This window comes from Oncorhynchus clarkii, chromosome 3, assembly GCF_045791955.1.
Source record: "Oncorhynchus clarkii lewisi isolate Uvic-CL-2024 chromosome 3, UVic_Ocla_1.0, whole genome shotgun sequence".
Lineage (NCBI taxonomy): Eukaryota > Metazoa > Chordata > Actinopteri > Salmoniformes > Salmonidae > Oncorhynchus > Oncorhynchus clarkii.
This window is the reverse complement of record NC_092149.1, coordinates 52,342,573-52,355,034: the sequence shown is the minus strand read 5'-3', so window position 1 is coordinate 52,355,034 and position 12,462 is coordinate 52,342,573. Positions and strand designations below refer to the sequence as shown.

Below are 12,462 nucleotides of genomic sequence, written 5' to 3'. Positions count from 1 at the left end.
TGACAAGAAGGAATGAAGAACAGACAGATGTACAAAAACAAGCACAATCACACGCCAATAACGTGGGGGAAAAGATATGCCTTGGAAAACAAACAAACCATTTGAACCACACACACGCATGATAATGTACAGCCCACACACAGAGATAGAAGCACCACTTTAGCCTGGGCAAAAATACTGTTATTCTGCCTTGCTTCTACTAGCTGCTCCTCAGGGAGCAATGCAGGAATCAGCATCTGACTCTTGTAATTATCTAACCCCAGCGAGGCTGCGTGTCTAGGACTCTCTCTGCCTGGGCTCTCTCTCCCCGTCTCTCAGCCAGGCTTCAAGCACTGCAGCATGTCATACGAAGAGACTCAAAAAACGCATTCATGTATACATACACATGTATAAACACACATGCACGCACACACACAACACATTTAGACCTACATGTACACACACAAACTAGACCTACATACATACATCCCACACAGCCATTTCCCACTCACCTTAATTGCGTGTGTGGCTGAGGAGGCGGTAATCTAGCTAGCTTAGCTCACTCTTTCTTCAGCCCAGCTGTAGGTCCATTCCATGAAGCATCACCCAGCCACACAGTCACAGCACTCCACTCCTCAAGAGGTAGTCACAGCACTCCTCAAGAGGAAATTGGACAAGGTCTCTGTGGCTTCAGGGTGCCCACTTTTCACGCCTCCTCTCCACCACTTCTGTAGGTGCTCCGAGAACGTCTCCTGACTGGAGACTCATTTGGCTCAGAAGAGTGCTAGCCAATGCTCCCCCCTCCCTCCCGTCCTCCCTCCCCTGCCTTGACTTGTCCCCTCCTCGCTGCTCTCCTCTGGCTCTGTAATGGTCATGTGCAGCCTGTGCCTGCTGCAGAGAGGGTTACAGAGATGGGACCACTGCTCAACCCTGCTCCACCACACAGAGAGGGAGAGACGAACAACACTGCAGTTTCCTCAGGAAGTAGGAACATCCACAGTGTGGCTCTAGCGCGCACACACACACACACACAATCTTAAACAGGGACAGAAACAGAGAGCGCCATGTGTATATTTCCTGACAGGAAAACACACTGATATACTTTAAAGGAAATTATCAATCCTTCATGGCAGCCGCTTTAGAGATGTATAGAATATGCGAGAGGAAAACGTATTTTCTGGTCAAGAATCAGGTCTATGATGACAAATAAAAACAGACTAAATCTAGTTATCAAGTCAAGCTTACTCAGAGTCTAGTTATTATAGACTGTCTCTGAGGAAGATCATAACATCTCAAGGTCTTGGAGACAATGATATCTTTTTCGTGACATCTGGCAAAATACGTCCTGGTGTGATGTTGTAACTGCTCATCTTTTAAATAAAGCTCAAACACTGCACTGCACAGGGTAATCTAACAGCACTAGTGTACTCTGTGTGTGTGTGTGTGTGTGTGACGCCAACACCTTGTGCTTATCCTCATGCTCTCTCGGCACTGCACCACATTACACATGATATTAAATCTGAGCGCACAGATCACTGGTATGTGCATGTCTCCGCACATACCACTTTCATAATGGTCTCCTGAAAAAGCATGTGTGCAGTTCGACTGGCTACGCTGTCCGATCACTGGTGCTGGAGAAACTGTTTAGACTAGAGAAGGAGAGAGAGAGAGAGCGAGAGAGAGAGGGGGACTTTATGCCCCCCCCAAAAACTAACAAATAGACTTTACAGCTCACTGGAGGCTAGGGGAGTTCTGGTAATCTGTTGACATGAGAGGAAAATAGGCCACCAGGACCCAAGAGTTCATACCGCAGAGTTCATACCGCGGAGTTCATACCTTGTGTTGTGTATAAGAAATAACATTTGATGAAACTCGCAGGGGTGCTTCTTGTAGGCAAAACAGAGAAAAGATTCAAAGAAACCATTTCACAGCCAGTTGGCAGGACGGTGTGGAACCCCTGGGCCAGAGCCTGACAAACACAAATAGAAATAGGGTTCCCTAGCGGTTAAAAGCGTTGGGTCAGTAACCGAAAAGGTCGCTGGTTTGAATCCCAGAGCAGACTTCAATGTGCCCTTGAGCAAGGCACTTACAGGAGCAATTAGGGTTAAGTCACTCTGCATAAGAGCATCTGCTAAATCAGGGGTTCCCACATTTTTTCACTCAGGCCTATCTTCCAGTATTGGGGAACATCCCGCATCCCCCCCCATCCATCTATTTCTATGGGTACAAGCACCTATCATGACAAACTGTTCACCCCAGTCTCGTTGGTGGAGAAAACATTGTAGGTTTGAAGCTTATTTCCTGCAATTCTATACCATTTTGCCATGTTTAATTATAGTCACGTGATATTTGAACATTAAACTATGGGCTAAAAAAAAACTGACTGACATGACAAGAGGAACTGGTGATGCACTACCCAATTTTGAAATTGCACTTTGTGCAGTCGACTATTACAACTTTCAACAGTGAAAGCCAGACTGAGTTCCTTAACAGTTTGGGAACCACTACACTAAAATGACTAAAATGTAAAAGATGTAAAAACAAAACAAACAAAAAACTAGATACAGCAAGGTAAATTCGTGTTGTGTTTTCTGCTGAGCAATGAAGCAGGTCTGAATGGAATCCAGATTGTGTTTATGATGAAACATGGCCGAAAAGGGCATCTGCTGCTGCCATAAGGCGCTAAGAGCTTGATAACCACGACTATCGGACCAGCTCCAAGCCTGTCCTACCCACGCTCTGTGCCCCATCCCTGCCTCCACTGCGGCTGCTTGCATGTATGGAGGAGATCCAGTGCTTCCTGTATGGAAGCAGAGCAAACGACCCTCTGCCTCTCCAGGTCTTTCCTGCCTGAGTCGAGTACTACAGTGCCTTCGAGAACGTATTCACACCCCTCGACTTTTTGTTGCGTTACAGCCGGAATTTAAAATTGACTAAATGGATAGTGTCACTGGCACACACACACACACACACACACACACACACACACACACAGTTGAATTATGTTTAGAAATGTTTCCAAATTAATAAAAAATGAAAAGCTGAAATGTCTTGAGTCAATAAGTATTCAACCCCTTTGTTATGGCAAGCGTAAATAAGTTCAAGAGAGTTTAATGCTTCACAAAATAACCTATTGGTAGATGGCAATTTTTTTTAAATAAAAGATCATGTGCAAATATTGTAAAATCCAGGTGTGCAAAGCTCTTAGAGACTTACCCAGAAAGACTCTCAGCTGTCATCGCTGCCAAAGAAGAATCTAACATGTATTGATTCAAGAGGTTGAATACTTACAGTTGAAGTCGGAAGATTACATACACCGTGGCCAAATTAATGTAAACTCAGTTTTTCACAATTCCTGACATTTACTCCTAGTAAAAATTCCCTGTCTTAGGTCAGTTAAAATCACCACTTTTATTCTAATAATGTGAACATGTCTAATAGTAGAGAGAATTATTTATTTCAGCTTTTATTTCGTTCATCACATTCCCAGTGGGTCAGAAGTCTACACACACACTCAATTAGTATTTGGAAGCATTGCCTTTAAATTGTTTAACTTGGGTCAAACATTTCAGGTAGCCTTCCACAAGCAGTTGGGTGAATTTTGGCCCATTTCTCCTGACAGAGCAGGTGTAACGGAGTCAGGTTTGTAGGCCTCCTTGATCGCACATGCTTTTTCAGTTCTGCCCACAAATTGTCTATGGGATTGAGGTCAGGGCTTTGGGATGGCTACTCCAATACCTTGATTTGTTGTCCTTTTGCCACAACTTTGGAAGTATGCTTGGGGTCATTGTCCATTTGGAAGATCCATTTGCGACCAAGCTTTAACTTCCTGACTGAGATCTTGAGATATTGCTTCAATATATCCACATAATTAACCTGACTCATGATGCCATCAATTTTGTGAAGTGCACCAGTCCCTCCTACAGCAAAGCACCCCCACAACAAAGCACCCCCACAACATGATGCTGCCACCCCCGTGCTTCATGGTTGGGATGTTGTTACTCTGCTTGCAAACCTCCCCCTTTTTCCTCCAAACATAACGATGGTCATTATGGCCAAACAGTTCCATTATTGTTTCATCAGACCAGAGGATATTTCTCCAAAAAGTATGATCTTTGTCCATGTGCAGTTGCAAACCGTAGTCTGGCTTTTTTTATGGCGGTTCTGGAGCAGTGGCTTCTTCCTTGCTGAGCGGACTTTCAGGTTATGTCGTTATAGGTCTTGTTTTACTGTGGATATAGATACTTTTGTACCCGTTTCCTCCAGCATCTTCACAAGGTCTTTTGCTGCTGTTCTGGGATTGATTTGCACTTTTCGCACCAAAGCACGTTCATCTCTAGGAGAGAGCGTGTCTCCTTCCTGAGCGGTATGATGGCTGCGTGGTCCCATGGTGTTTACACTTGCGTACTATTGTTTGTACAGATGAATGTGGTACCTTCAGGCATTTGAAAATTGCTCCCAAGGACGAACCAGACTTGTTGATGTCTACAAAAAAAATTTCTGAGGTCTTGCCTGATTTCTTTTGACATTCCCATGATGTCAAGCAAAGAGGCACTGAGTTTGAAGGTAGGCTTTGAAATACATCCACTGGTACACCTCCAATAGACTCAAATTATGGCAATTAGCCTATCAGAAGCATCTAAAGCCATGACATCATTTTCTGGAATTTTCCAAGCTGTTTAAAGTCACAGTCAAGTTAATGTATGTAAACTTCTGACCCACTGGAATTGTGATACAGTGAATAATAAGTTAAATAATCTGTCTGTAAACAATTGTTGGAAAAATGACTTGTGTCATGCACAAAGTAGATGAACTAACCGACTTGCCAAAACTATAGTTTGTCAACAATACATTTGTAAATTTGTAAATTTGAGTTAATGACTCCAACCTAAGTGTAGGTAAACTTCCGACGTCAGCTGTATCCGATCAAGATATCATTATTATTTTTTACAAATGTTCAAATTTGTCTTCCACTTTGATATTACAGAATATTTTGCAAAGATCGTTGAAAAAAAATATATATATAATTAAATCCATTTTAAATTCCACTTTGTAAGACAACGAAATGTGGAAAAAGTAATGGGGTGTGAATACGTTCTGAAGGCACTAAGTAACTGGCCCTCTCCCACCCTGCAGCCAAAGACTCAAGGGTCGCCAGCCCATCAGTCCCTCACTGCATCTACTTGGCGGCCATAACTATTACTGCAACGTGATACTCAACATCACTCTCCTCATCTTTTAATATTGGATGTTTTTATTGTACATTCCCAACACCAATTTCCACAGGAGCGGTTGTTATGAACAGTATGAAGCCCGTGACAAATATGGATCAAATACATTCATACTTAGCATCTCATAACAGGGGCACCCATCTATTGAAACAAGGGCAAAGACTACACGGCCTAAATAGAAGCGTATACTACTGGCCTTAAATAGAATGGCTCTAGCTAAGGTCTCCATGTATAAATTCATTGTGTTTGCCGAGCATGGCTCAGTCAGCCGCGGAATGGGACACATCTATTCAGCTTAATGATGCGACGCGTCAGGACAACGGCTGCGGTAATGACCATTAAACAAGGCCTGTGCTTATTTATCCCCTGTGGCGAGGAGCAGAAGCGGCGGGGGCCCTCTGCCTGCCCCCCCCCCCGTCGGTCTGTGCCAGGCTTAGTGGAGAGAGGGTTGGAGACAATGGAGACCGGCCGTCCCATAACAACATGCCGCTTTGCTCAGGCTCCGCTCAGCTCCATTCATTGTTTGGCATGACAATGAGTGTCAGTCCACGAACCTGACGGCCCAGTACAAACAGACGACACTCCGCCACGCCCCAGGTCGCACGATCCTCGCGGAAGATTTATGGACAGTGACAAAACGGGAGCTCGAAGAGCCAAGCCTGCCCTCTGCTCAGTCGGTCCTGCAGCCTCAGCCCGACCCAGCCTCAGCCCCTCACTCGCCACCACCTACAGGTCTACACTTGACATGATAAGGTGCTATTTCAGGATGCAGACTATTTTTGTATTCATTTAGCCTTTATTTATCCAGGAAGTCCCATTGAGAGGTCCCTTTATACTTTATAGTAGCCTGCTTTTAACACTAAAGTGTCATTTTCTCCGCTGAAAATGACATAGAACAAGTAGGAAGTGAAAGAGTCAAGTGGTATCAGTCACTTTCAAAACCACAATAAGCATTACAAAAGACTGTGGCATTGTAACTTCATACCAGAAAGGAAGACTGTGCCTGGCCTATAGGGCCGAAGACCGTGGTCACAACAATGCAACGCAGGTTTAACTGTGTCGGTGTATTTTTAGTAGCAGAGTCCTCCTGTATATAGATTTCTAGGGCTCTGATTAGAAGCTGCTGATCATTTCCACTCCAACGGGCTCTCCTCTTCTCCCGGGCCTGATTGAACGTAATGGCTCAATCAGGCCCAGAGAGCTGGTTTGGGTGACGCTGGCTTGGCCCGCCTTGGGCCTGCGGAAGTCAGAGTTGACGGCCATTGGAGCGCTCTCTGTCGGCCCTCAAACATCAGCTCTGACATACTAATCGCGCACTTATGCCGAGATATAAATATCTCAGCGAGTGCATGCAAATATGAACCCATAAGGGGATAGTCTAGCTCCAGTGTTCTACAGGCCAGATCCACACTATGTCTGATCCAACAGCACCAAGAAACTTCCTCACGCCTCTCCACTCTGTTGTGAGGCTTTGTTAACCTGTTAATTCCACTCTCCTTAAACACACACACATACACATATATATATATATATTTATTTATTTTACACTTCATTGAGACAGTAGGAGAGACTGAGAAGGGAGGACGTAGGGTTTCACAACGGTGTCTGGTGGAGAGAAACACATGTGGTTAGTGTTGGGAGCAAGGCGACTGGCTCTGCACAGTTTTGTGGGCCTTTGTGAAGTGTGAATATGCACGTGTCTCTGTATTCCTGGCTGCACAATGAATTACCCAAATGGGACAATAAAGTTGGAATTGGATCGCATTGGGGAGGCCCAATGAGAGGCAAAGCCAGCGGTGGCATGTCCCTCTCCTAGACTTATCCTCATTGTCTGCTCTACTGTAGAACAGAGACAGGAAATGACAACATATGGCATGTGTCAGCATATTCCCCCATCTTCTCCCCAAGTGACCGCAATTTTACCGTCCCCGAGCAGCAAAGGATTTCAACATATTTTACGCAGCACTTTAAAGCATGGTAGGCAGTGTGACGGAAAGCATAGAGTGTTACTGATTTTTTGCGAGTTCTTTCGCCAGGTCTGACCTGCCACGTAGTAGCAGCAGTTCTAACCCTACTGTACTTCACACTTTTCAACCCAAATTGTAGTTCTATTCTTCTAATCGGGGCAATCAAACATAAATGGGCTCATAAATGGGCTTTGTTGGGAGTTTCTAAAGCCAAGCTGACGATCATGCGGAGAGCAACTGCTCCGAGAACAGCAGCAACAATACGCATCGTCAACATGTTGACAGAAGTAAACAAACACCAAATCTGCTACAGCACAGCGGGGTGTTGTTTATAGGCATCTTCTACAACAATCAAGATGATGCAATACAAAAGGACGACCATTGGCATATTGTAGCAATACTGCAGGCATTAGGTACACCTGTGAAGTGGAGCTACAGTATACTTTGGAAGACTACCAGTAGACTTAGTAAATTAATAGTAAACCTTTCAGTGTAAGAATAAGGGCAGTCCCTTTTTTCAACATACCTCCTACCTGACTTTAGTGAAGGAGAGAGCAGTGCAGTACTGCACTCAACTATCCCCCCCCCCACCCGACACAACAGTGAGTTATATCACAGCAATCTGTGCCTCAGAGGACGTCCAAATCCCTCTATTAATTAAAACTAGAGAACTTATCTGACTTTTCATTTCTCACTTCCCTGTGCAGCCGAGTCTCTATGTGATGGTGCACAGGCCTGGCAGCACTCAGAAAGAGGAATGAGTCCCAAATTGCACCCTAGTCCCTTTATAGTTTGCACTACTTTTGACACAGGGCGCTGGTCAAAAAGTAGTGCACTATACACGGAATAGGGTCCCATTTGGTGTGCAAACTGGGCTCTGATCTGATCCAGGCACTGCGAAAAGAGGGCACAGACGTTCGTCATCCAAATGGGCTGCAGGTTAATTTTAAGTTACTAAGGCAGATGGATTTTTCCTTTACCAGGGGTTGAGAGAAATCCTCTGGAAACATATTTGTTCATTAAGTGGCAATGGGGCTTGACAGCCCTGCTCCCTAGTAGCAGCAGCGTGTGGCTGCTAACGTATTCTGATGAGGCCTACGACATAGCTGAATGGGGGGTGGGGGGGGAAGAGAGAGAGGGAAAGAGAGAGAGAAATAGAAAGAGAGAGAAACAGCAGAGGTGAAAGAAGTGCTGGAGGAGAGGAGGAAAAGCAGCAGGCTAGGGAGACTGGTCCTGAAGAGAGACAGACAGACCTGGAGGAACCATGCAGCGTAATTACTCACTGGAAATCACTGCTACACAAAGTCACCTTGGGAAAAACACTGAGAAGTGGGAGGAACAAGGTACAGGTTTGCTGTCACAGACATTTGCAAGAAATAAGCATGAACACAAAAAGAGAATGAGAAAAGCAAAGCACCGAACAAGAGAACCAATTTAAAGTCCCCTTTAAAAACATACCTTAAAAAAGGCCATACCTTAATCTACAAATCTCAACAATATGAAGAATTCAATGAAATGTTCTTCGTCGCTTTATGTTCCATGCTTAGTATTGAACAAATCCCGCTTCTGACGTTGTGCCAACAAAGCTCTCCGATGCCAGTCTATGTAAAGCATCCCACCGGGCATAGACATAAATTCAACGTCTAGGCCACCCTGGTTCATTGAAATGACGTGAAAATAACGTTGGTTCAACCAGTGTTTGCCCAGTGGGATGGCATTCAAGGTCTCCACTAAAACTGTACATATGCTCCACGGTGCTCGAGCATCTCACATAGATTACCAATGAAGAGGCCGCATTAGCAGCAAGCTGGCTCGGTGGATTCCGCAGACACTTGGACCGGACTCTGAAACCCAGCCTGTGTCCTAAACGGCACCATATTCCCTACATAGTGCACTGACTGTGACCAGGTCAAAAGTAGTGCCCTACGTAGGGAAGGCTAACCGTCCTCCATAAAGGACAGTTAGTGGGGATTACTACTCTCTGACCGTTCCAGAAGGCGAAAGGTCTGTGAAGCCACAACAAATAAAAAGCTGTGTCACAAAAAGCTAGCTGATGGCAGGGAGGCAACAGAGACGAGCTCGACAAGACACTCTACCCCTGTGGTTTCACTTACGAGTCTAGTGTTCGCACGTCTGCTTCGCCGACCTTCATTAGCCGAGTATTAATATCCATACAGCCAGGCATTAAGCTTAGAAACTCCTAATTCATTTCCCCATATTGTAAACCTGTCACGTGTGTAGTTTGACAAACAATGTGGCGCCGCTAGATTGGAGATGAAACATGGCTGTCTGTGTGACGGATAAGAAGACGGACGAAGAGGAAGGACATTTCTCCTTCTGCGTTGTGCTGCATCTTGGGCTGGATCATTACAATGCAGACGTGACAGCCAGCGTCTGGAACAAAGGCCTGCTGAGAGAGAGAAGAGACGAGAAGAGTCTTTGTCCCAATTGGTACTCTATTCCCTACATAATAACATGTCCTTATTATTACGTGGGTGCTTATATTTGCCCTATTTCAATTGAATTGGAAATGTGTTCTTTTTTTGGGCATATCCCAAATTCACAGGTCACAGCCAGGGTCTTCCCTACACAGTGTACTATACAGAGAGGCAGAGTAAACCCAGTCTGCATCTAAAAGAGGATGCCTCTAATCTTACTTTGTATCTTAACAATGGCTGGAAGGAGAGGGGGGGGAAAGGGGGGGAAAAGAAGGGGGAAAAGGAAGGCAAGATTGGACCACAGAGAGGATTTGGACCGTTTTATAGCATTTCTTCTCCAAAAACCACAATATTCTCTATATACTGTAGATAATGTTTTGGAAACTACATTCCAGAAGACAACTTTTACATCCCAAATCGCACCATATTGCCTATATAGTGCACTACTTCTGACCAGGGCGCCGTTTGTGACTCAAACAATATTCCCAAAGCTCACTCCCCCTCCCTGAGCCTGATGGTAGTTGTGTACTTCTGCCTGGCTGGTTGCAACTGGCTCCAACACAAAAGCTGCTGCTCTTCTGATTTGCTGCTCCTGTGGATGATGCCTTCTGCAGCTGAATGAAAGCAACACACAAGGCAATGTGTGTGTCTTTTAGAACCAAACAAAGATACAAAACACCGCCGAAGAAGGGCAATCATACCTCCCACTGCCAATCATCTGGGCCTCACGAACATAAGTTTCCTCTGGGAGATCGATAGCTAGGTCTTTTACAAGTCGTGGCTCCGGGCACGATCTCGACGAGGAGAGTTATCTAGAAACGTTAGATCCTGTCTGCTACTGGGAGGTGGACAAAGAGATAGAGTCTGCCGACCTGCAGCGTTAGTTCAGCCTACCTCAGTGATAGTTGGTGGGAGAGTCAGAGCCTTGTGCTGCTGAGAGATGGGGTACCTCAGAGAGCTGCTAGAGCTCATGGGTAATCCACCCCGGCGCCGTGTCCGCCTATTGCCGCTACTCCGCTTTCTGCTCCTCCTTCCGGATTCCGAGGACAAACTGAATTGTGAGGACGGCCGAGGCCTGGTCCTGTAATACCTTCCTCACGCCATGTGCGAGAAGCATCTCATTGGTCCCCGTTGCGCCGGTCCCTGGTCATTCGTCTCTATCATGCTGCTGCTACCGATGCCTTCCTGCCTACTACTGATGACACGGATGACAGCGATGGACATTAGGAAGGAAGGAAGGTTGTTCCTGAGCTGGGCTGGGTTTAAAACAGGGCCGGACCACTGTGCCCAGTGCACACCGCTCCTCTGGGGTCTCCATCATGTCCCTTTGGCAGCAGATATTTGCCCTCCCTTACGCAAGTCAGTCTCTGCAGTGATGGCATGTTGCTGCTAAAACAGCACACAGGTCAGCAGCAAACTGCTCTGCTCTCTCAAATCAAATCTTATTGGTCACATACACATTGTTAGCAGATGTTCATGCGAGTGTAGCGAAATGCTTGTGCTTCTCGTTCCAACAGTGCAGTAATATCTAACAATTCCCAACACCTACCTAAAACAACACAAATCTAAAAGGGTGAATGAGAATATGTACATATAGTATATGGATGAGTGATGGCCAAGTGGCATAGGCAAGGTGCAGTAGATAGTAAAAAAATACAGTATATACATGTGGTATGAGTAATGTAAGATATGTAAACATTATTCAAACGTGACATTATTTGAAGTGGCATTGTTTAAAGTGACTAGTGACCCATTTATTAAATGCAAAATTGTCCAGTGACTATTTTTTATGAATTGTTCAGCAGTCCAATGGCTTGGGGGTAGAAGCTGTCGAGGAGCCTTTTGGGCCTAGACTTGGTGCTCAGGTACCGCTTGCCGTTCGGTTGCAGATAAAACAGTCTATAACTTGGGTGACTGGATTCTGACAATTTTATGGGCTTTCCTCTGACACCACCTATTATATAAGTCCTGGATGGCAGGAAGCTGGCCCCAGTGATGTACTGGGCCGTTCGCACTACCCTCTGTAGCGCCTTACGGTCAGATGCCGAGCAGTTGCCATACTAGGCAGTGATGCGACCGGTCAGGATGCTCTCGATGGTGCAGCTGTAGAACCTTTTGATGATCTGGGGACACATGGCAAATAGTTTCAGTCTCCTGAGGGGGAAAAGGTTTTGTCGTGCCCTCTTCACGACCGTCTTGGTGTGCTTGGACCATGTTAGTTTGTTGGTGATGTGGACACCAACTTGCTCCACTACAGCCCCGTAGATGTTAATGGGGGCTTGTTCCGCCTGCCTTTTCCTGTAGTCCACGATCATCTCCTTTGTCTTGCTCACATTGAGGGAGAGGTTGTTGTCCTGGCACCACACTGCCAGTTCTCTGACCACCTCCCTATGGGCCGTCTTATCATTATCGGTGACACTGTTGTGTCGTCAGCAAACTTAATGGTGGTGTTGGAGTTGTGTTTGGTCACGCAGTCGTGGGTGAACAGGGAATACAGGAGGGGACTAAGTACACACCCCTGAGGGGCCCCAGTGTTAAGGATCAGCATGGCAGACGTGTTGTTACCTACTCTTACCACCCAGGGGCGGCCCGTCAGAAAGTCCAGGATCCAGTTGAACGCTGAGTTGTAGTCAATGAACAGCATTCTCACATAGGTGTTCCTTTTGTCCAGGTGAGAAAGGGCTGTGTGGAGTGCGATTGAGATTGAGTCATCTGTGGATCTGTTGGGGCATTATGCGAATTGTAGTGGGTCTAGGGTGTCCGGGAGGATGCTGTTGATGTGAGCCATGACCAGCCTTTCAAAGCACTTCATGGCTACCGATGCAAGTGCCACGGGGCGGTAATCAT

General features: G+C 45.8%; 1 protein-coding gene across 4 annotated transcripts in view; it reads right to left on the bottom strand.

The window, feature by feature from the left end:
- Positions 1–12,462, bottom strand: part of LOC139397297 (plakophilin-4-like) — a 113,508-nt gene that overhangs the window by 62,387 nt on the left and 38,659 nt on the right. The window lies entirely within an intron of this gene.